Source organism: Papaver somniferum, chromosome 8, assembly GCF_003573695.1.
Source record: "Papaver somniferum cultivar HN1 chromosome 8, ASM357369v1, whole genome shotgun sequence".
NCBI lineage: Eukaryota > Viridiplantae > Streptophyta > Magnoliopsida > Ranunculales > Papaveraceae > Papaver > Papaver somniferum.
The window spans coordinates 148366260-148374392 of NC_039365.1; the positions used below are offsets into that span (position 1 = coordinate 148366260).

The 8133-nt window shown below is 37.8% G+C and overlaps 1 pseudogene; it reads left to right on the forward strand.

Annotated features, from left to right (window-relative positions):
* The first annotated feature begins 4351 nt into the window (after nucleotides 1-4351).
* On the forward strand, nucleotides 4352-5006 carry LOC113306180 (annotated as a pseudogene).
* The last annotated feature ends 3127 nt before the right edge of the window (nucleotides 5007-8133 follow it).

Consider the following 8133-nt stretch of genomic DNA (forward strand, 5'->3'; position numbering starts at 1 on the left):
TTTAAGTTTAATTGATAAGTCATTTCCAAGTTAAATCCTTGAAGAGCTGTGCAGACGACGGATGTGCTAAATTGTATATTGCTGAGTACACTAGTCTCCGTAAACTATCGAAATTGTACCATATTCTTGATTAACTAATTTTTATCACTAACCTTGGTTTTAAGTATAAGTTAATCAGGTGAATGTCTAGGTACAAAGATGTGGCGATATATGTGGAACTGGAACACTAGATTGTGCCAATGAAAGTGAGTCCTCCATCATGCGAAAACATACCTGGCAGTACGAGTAAGTTAATTTACAATGCATCTCCTAATGCAAAGGTGCTAGGGAAATCACGTTAGGCTTAACAATTATGTGACTGTCTTTAAGAAGTTACTTAAGTTTTGTACACCTTTAAAGTGATGTTTTTGTGCTGAGAATTTCAACAAAAAGAGATGAGGATCATTTTGTGATGATTAGTTGTTGTACCCATTGCTGCTATGCACTAGCTCAAAGCAAGAGGTAAGCCTTAACTAATTTTAAATCATCTAAATGTGGGGGGCTGTTAGGCATAGGAATGCTTAACGTGTTCAAGGCCTTTTGGCCAGTTTGGTTGCAAACGTACATATAGAATTGATGCATTTTTTGAACTTTGAATTTTGTTAAAAATTAGGATTATTGCTTGTGTGCGATTCAAGGGATGCTGAGTTTTGTTGAAAAACATATTGCTGGATTTTTCTTTTGTCAAAGAAATCAAGAAATCCCCTTGACTTGTTTAATTCGATGCACCGCAGTGCTGATAGCATACATAATGTTAATTAATTTTATTCTGACCAAGCTTGTCAAGAATTCACTATAGGTGGAGGTGCTGATATCTATGATCTATATTCCTCAACTGTGAGAGTTTGCAGAGATATGAGATTATGGACCATTTCAGGCAGCGGTGATCTAGAGAAAAGATATGTGCATATCCACGTTTACCCTGGGAAATCACCAGGATGCTCTGACTAGAGGTCGAGAGATTGGAATGCATGAGGTACATGTTTGATTACAAATATGTGATATATATTGCACTAACCTTAATTTTGAGGTAGCTATAAAGAATGTACTAGTGAATAGTAATGTGATATTTACGATTTGACTGAAAGACCGAGTTGATTGATATGATCTAAAGGATCTAAGTGAACCAGAAGATATTATGAAGGAAATGGTCTTTGTCAAACTCGATGCGGTTAATGTGTGTTGTAAATGTGCAGTATAGCAGGCGTATACAAATACACTAGTATCTCAAAAGAATTACCGGGATGATCTGATCAGAGACTTGCAATACGACTTGCAATACTTGAGGTACATCTTAAATTGTGTATGTAATACATAAGATGACCTTAAGAGATGGTTGTTGTTCAGGCTATGTAAAAATCTTAGCCTATGTGGGTATCCTCTTAAGGAGTGTCTGTCTAAGGAAGTCCTTAAAACAGACAAAATGAACTTGTATATTGAAGAAATCAAAGTTCGTGTGCTTTAATTCAAGCATAAGAGGAAGACGAATGATTACTAAGATGCTTCTTAGAAGATATTCCTCTGTGACCGAAGCTTGTGGCCATCATTGCAGAAACTCAATTGACTACGTGAGTCTAAAGTAAATGAGCAATGACAAAGTCTAGACATACTCGGAGAAGGCTAATTCGGTAAGGCAACTATACTCTTTAATGAAGTAATTTTAGTTGATTCGTGAAGTCAAAAAGAGGTCTCAGTAGACAGTACATGTAAAGTCAAAAGAGAACCTCACAGACTTAGGGAAGTCAACAGAAAAATTAGTGGTCCTTTGACGAAAGGATTTTCTAAAGAGATAGTTCGTAATTATACATCGAGGGGGAATGGGACTTAAGCTCATATAAAATAAACTTGCCATGAAGGATACTCAACCTTTCTGACTGGAGATCCCAAGATCAAGGTTTCGAATGAGACAACTAATTTATGGCGGGTAAAGGTAAACAATATCAGAGAATTATTCTCTGTCCCTTCCCTATGGTGTAGATGTGATAGTGTGACTGCATGTGAAGGATGACTTTTAATAAGTCTTAATGAGTTCCATAGTTTCAATTTAAGATTGAAGTGGGTGAAGCAGTGAACACTCTTAATGGAACTCACCTATCTGAATGAGGAAGTGGGTCGCTTCCTATGAGAATATGAGCTGATTCTCTAGAGCATTCTGAGAAACAAGACGTCCAGGGCCAAATGGACACAACGGCGGAGCTTGGCAGCAACCTTGGAGATATCATGCGTGGTTGTTATCGCGAATTACACCAAATGTTAGACAGTTCAATACCTTATGGACACTGGCTAATAAGTAGTTCAGGTAACCTCTCACTAAGCAAAGGTTCAAGACCTCATGGACACCTATGCATATTCTTGATATTTCCTGTTTTCCGTGTTTTATCGTATTTTCATTCATGTGGGGGATTGTTGGAAAACCAACAGTTTTATGTGAATAAAAATTAATAATAAAACGGTTTTTCCAAAAAAAAAAACACCTACCAAATTTATCTTCGTTTTTTACGGGATAAGTTTACTTTATATTTTGGATTTGGGTTAGGGTTTTATGTGGAGTGAACTTTCTTTTCTTGTCGTGCGTGTAGAGAACTTCTTCTTCCTTCTATGTTTGATACGAGGTTTTAAGTGCTAACGATTTGTGAGTTTTCCGCTGCCAAGTTCTAGAAGGACAAGTTTGAATGTGCTATTCAAGTTTGTTAAGATTGTTGTATCTTGGAGGCAGATGTACCCGTAGGGCTATAGCATCATCTTTTTCAGAGTGTAGCCGGGCATTCTTGTCTTAAGGACAGTATGTTGAACATGCGCCTCAATCTACCATTACAGTTTTTCTTGTTTCCATGGTGTTTAGCAGGATGTTCAAGACATTAACAGTTGACTAAGGAGAACACACTAAAAATCAGATAAGTGCCTCTTATATTATTTAGTTGTTTGATTAATTTTTTAATTGTTATTCACCAACAATCTTAAGACAAGAATCCTCGTAGTAACAATTAAAAAACAAACAAACAAGGAATGTTAACTTTTTTTCTGGTAGTAATCTAAAGAAAAACCACAAAAAATTGTTTTGCATTGGTTGTTTGGTTTGTCTCTAGTCAAATATCTAATGTGGTATGTTTCAAATCAGGTGTACTGTAGGCTAACTTTGTTGAGCCAGCTCATGATAAACAAGGGTTTGAACGTACAACTGTGCTTGCTAGGCTTGAAGCACGTCTTGTCCAGATGCAAAAGACATACTGGACCACACTCTGTCATAAAGTTGGATACTCCTGTCGACGTAACAAGAAGCTTGTAGCAGCTGGAGATAGTTCGCCTGATTTTCTTCTTCGGTAATCATCCAAAAGTACGATGGGATCTACATCATGTTGGGAACCTGTTAATGGAAATGGGAACATGTACGGTAAAGGTGATAACGGAAAGCCAACCAGCAGATTTCGACCTAGATCAAGTTCTTCAGAAGAGGATGACAGTGACTCTGAAAGGCCGCCTGACATTCGAAAGGAAACAAAACACCAATGGCAAAGGTCGAAGGATAGGTCAGACATAAACAGTAGTGAATCTGATGTGATTATACAACAGTTGGAAGCGGAGAATAGTGAATTGAAGAACATGTGTTTGAATTTTGGTCGGCAGAAAGCTAGCACCACATGCCTACTACCTTAACAAGTATATCAACATTTCAACTTGATACTTTGGCGAAAGAGATGACAGCAGCAAGATATCAACGTTCCGACCTGATATATACGCATCTTAAAGAGATGACTGGTTGGATAATCTCCTTGTGGGTCTTGATATCGAATGGAGACGATTGGCAAGAAATAAGGAGAGTAGACGAAGAAAAGTTGTTGTGCTGCTATTATGGGGAGTGCAATTTCTCTCTCCATGGATGCAGTACGAATGGGGAGTTCAACATCGAACGTGTTAGTAGCGTTCGAAAGGGTGTTGGGAAAGTCCCTTACTGCCGCAAGACGACTGAAATCATAGGGAACACGACAAAAGAATACCGGAGTTGGAGTAATCGTAGAGAAAACAAAAAGATGTCAGGAGGAAGAATAGATCCAGATTGGCCTGCTAATAATAAATTCAGAAAGACTTTTCTTAAATTCTTCAAAGAAAAAGATCAGAAGATTCAATCATCTCTCCTCTTTGCTAATGCTCGGTTCAAGCTAATTTTCCTAGGATCTCTTCAACCTAACTACTGCTGAGTAAGCTGATGAAGCGTGTCTGTAATACTCTAAAACGTATTCGTGCAGCAGAAGCCTGTGTTGCAGCTAAATTAATTGAAACACATGGGATGACAAGCTCAGAAACACGTAGTAAAGCTATGTCGATACGAAAAGAATTTGAAGAACAGTGGGCTACACCAATTGAGAAACTAAGAGTAGTTGCTGATGCTATGACTGCTGAGATGCACGCTGGTCTTGCTTCTGAAGGTGGTAGCAAGCTTAAGATGCTTAACAGTTATGTTGCTAATCTCCCTACTGGAGATGAACATGGATTATTCTATGCCTTGGATCTCGGCGGCACAAACTTCCATGTGTTGCGTGTACAGTTGGGTGGAAGAGATGGACGTGTTGCTAAACAAGAATTTACCGAAATCTCAATTCCTCCTGAATTGGTGACTGCCACTTCAAGCGAACTATTTTGATTTCATTGCTAAAGAACTCGCAAGATTTATAGCTACGGGAGGATAAGGTTTTTTCCTCCCTCCTGGTAGTCAGAGGGAATTGGGTTTCACCTTTTCATTCCCTGTGAAGCAGTTATCGATCGCATCTGGTACTCTTATCAGGTGGACAAAGGTTTTCTCCATCGACGATGCGGTTGATAAAGATGTGGCCTTAGACAGACAGGGTATATATATGCGTGTTGCAGCTCTGGTGAATGACACAATTGGTACATTAGCGGGAGAGAATATTTTTTATCAAGTCAAGATATATGAAGGGCCGAACATTATCGCTATCAATTTTGCTGCTTGATTTAAGTTTAATTGATAAGTCATTTCCAAGTTAAATCCTTGAAGAGCTGTGCAGACGACGGATGTGCTAAATTGTATTGCTGAGTACACTAGTCTCCGTAAACTATCGAAATTGTACCATATTCTTGATTAACTAATTTTTATCACTAACCTTGGTTTTAAGTATAAGTTAATCAGGTGAATGTCTAGGTACAAAGATGTGGCGATATATGTGGAACTGGAACACTAGATTGTGCCAATGAAAGTGAGTCCTCCATCATGCGAAAACATACCTGGCAGTACGAGTAAGTTAATTTACAATGCATCTCCTAATCAAAGGTGCTAGGGAAATCACGTTAGGCTTAACAATTATGTGACTGTCTTTAAGAAGTTACTTAAGTTTTGTACACCTTTAAAGTGATGTTTTTGTGCTGAGAATTTCAAAAAAGAGATGAGGATCATTTTGTGATGATTAGTTGTTGTACCCATTGCTGCTATGCACTAGCTCAAAGCAAGAGGTAAGCCTTAACTAATTTTAAATCATCTAAATGGGGGGCTGTTAGGCATAGGAATGCTTAACGTGTTCAAGGCCTTTTGGCCAGTTTGGTTGCAAACGTACATATAGAATTGATGCATTTTTTGAACTTTGAATTTTTGTTAAAAATTAGGATTATTGCTTGTGTGCGATTCAAGGGATGCTGAGTTTTGTTGAAAAACATATTGCTGGATTTTTCTTTTGTCAAAGAAATCAAGAAATCCCCTTGACTTGTTTAATTCGATGCACCGCAGTGCTGATAGCATACATAATGTTAATTAATTTTATTCTGACCAAGCTTGTCAAGAATTCACTATAGGTGGAGGTGCTGATATCTATGATCTATATTCCTCAACTGTGAGAGTTTGCAGAGATATGAGATTATGGACCATTTCAGGCAGCGGTGATCTAGAGAAAAGATATGTGCATATCCACGTTTACCCTGGGAAATCACCAGGATGCTCTGACTAGAGGTCGAGAGATTGGAATGCATGAGGTACATGTTTGATTACAAATATGTGATATATATTGCACTAACCTTAATTTTGAGGTAGCTATAAAGAATGTACTAGTGAATAGTAATGTGATATTTACGATTTGACTGAAAGACCGAGTTGATTGATATGATCTAAAGGATCTAAGTGAACCAGAAGATATGAAGGAAATGGTCTTTGTCAAACTCGATGCGGTTAATGTGTGTTGTAAATGTGCAGTATAGCAGGCGTATACAAATACACTAGTATCTCAAAAGAATTACCGGGATGATCTGATCAGAGACTTGCAATACGACTTGCAATACTTGAGGTACATCTTAAATTGTGTATGTAATACATAATGTACTGACCTTAAGAGATGGTGTTGTTTCAGGCTATGTAAAATCTTAGCCTATGTGGGTATCCTCTTAAGGAGTGTCTGTCTAAGGAAGTCCTTAAAACAGACAAAATGAACTTGTATATTGAAGAAATCAAAGTTCGTGTGCTTTAATTCAAGCATAAGAGGAAGACGAATGATTACTAAGATGCTTCTTAGAAGATATTCCTCTGTGACCGAAGCTTGTGGCCATCATTGCAGAAACTCAATTGACTACGTGAGTCTAAAGTAAATGAGCAATGACAAAGTCTAGACATACTCGGAGAAGGCTAATTCGGTAAGGCAACTATACTCTTTAATGAAGTAATTTTAGTTGATTCGTGAAGTCAAAAAGAGGTCTCAGTAGACATGTAAAGTCAAAAGAGAACCTCACAGACTTAGGGAAGTCAACAGAAAAATTAGTGGTCCTTTGACGAAAGGATTTTCTAAAGAGATAGTTCGTAATTATACATCGAGGGGGAATGGGACTTAAGCTCATATAAAATAAACTTGCCATGAAGGATACTCAACCTTTCTGACTGGAGATCCCAAGATCAAGGTTTCGAATGAGACAACTAATTTATGGCGGGTAAAGGTAAACAATATCAGAGAATTATATTCTCTGTCCCTTCCCTATGGTGTAGATGTGATAGTGTGACTGCATGTGAAGGATGACTTTTAATAAGTCTTAATGAGTTCCATAGTTTCAATTTAAGATTGAAGTGGTGTGAAGCAGTGAACACTCTTAATGGAACTCACCTATCTGAATGAGGAAGTGGGTCGCTTCCTATGAGAATATGAGCTGATTCTCTAGAGCATTCTGAGAAACAAGACGTCCAGGGCCAAAATGGACACAACGGCGGAGCTTGGCAGCAACCTTGGAGATATCATGCGTGGTTGTTATCGCGAATTACACCAAATGTTAGACAGTTCAAGACCTTATGGACACTGGCTAATAAGTAGTTCAGGTAACCTCTCACTAAGCAAAGGTTCAAGACCTCATGGACACCTATGCATATTCTTGATATTTCCTGTTTTCCGTGTTTTATCGTATTTTCATTCATGTGGGGGATTGTTGGAAAACCAACAGTTTTATGTGAATAAAAATTAATAATAAAACGGTTTTTCCAAAAATAAAAAACACCTACCAAATTTATCTCTTCTTTTTTTACGGGATAAGTTTACTTTATATTTTGGATTTGGGTTAGGGTTTTATGTGGAGTGAACTTTTCTTTTCTTGTCGTGCGTGTATAGAACTTCTTCTTCCTTCTATGTTTGATACGAGGTTTTAAGTGCTAACGATTTGTGAGTTTTCCGCTGCCAAGTTCTAGAAGGACAAGTTTGAATGTGCTATTCAAGTTTGTTAAGATTGTTGTATCTTGGAGGCAGATGTACCCGTGGGGCTATAGCATCATCTTTTTCAGAGTGTAGCCGGGCATTCTTGTCTTAAGGACAGTATGTTGAACATGCGCCTCAATCTACCATTACAGTTTTTCTTGTTTCCATGGTGTTTAGCAGGATGTTCAAGACATTAACAGTTGACTAAGGAGAACACACTAAAAATCAGATAAGTGCCTCTTATATTATTTAGTTGTTTGATTAATTTTTTAATTGTTATTCACCAACAGAAGGATGGGGTTAAATGAAGTTTTTGAAGTTCAGAGAAACAAGGAAGTTGGGTTATTACTTGATTCGAATTTGAGAATTTCTAGGTATGAGTTTTGAAGAGGGAAACCATGTGAAAAACTGAACCTATTGTCGAGGG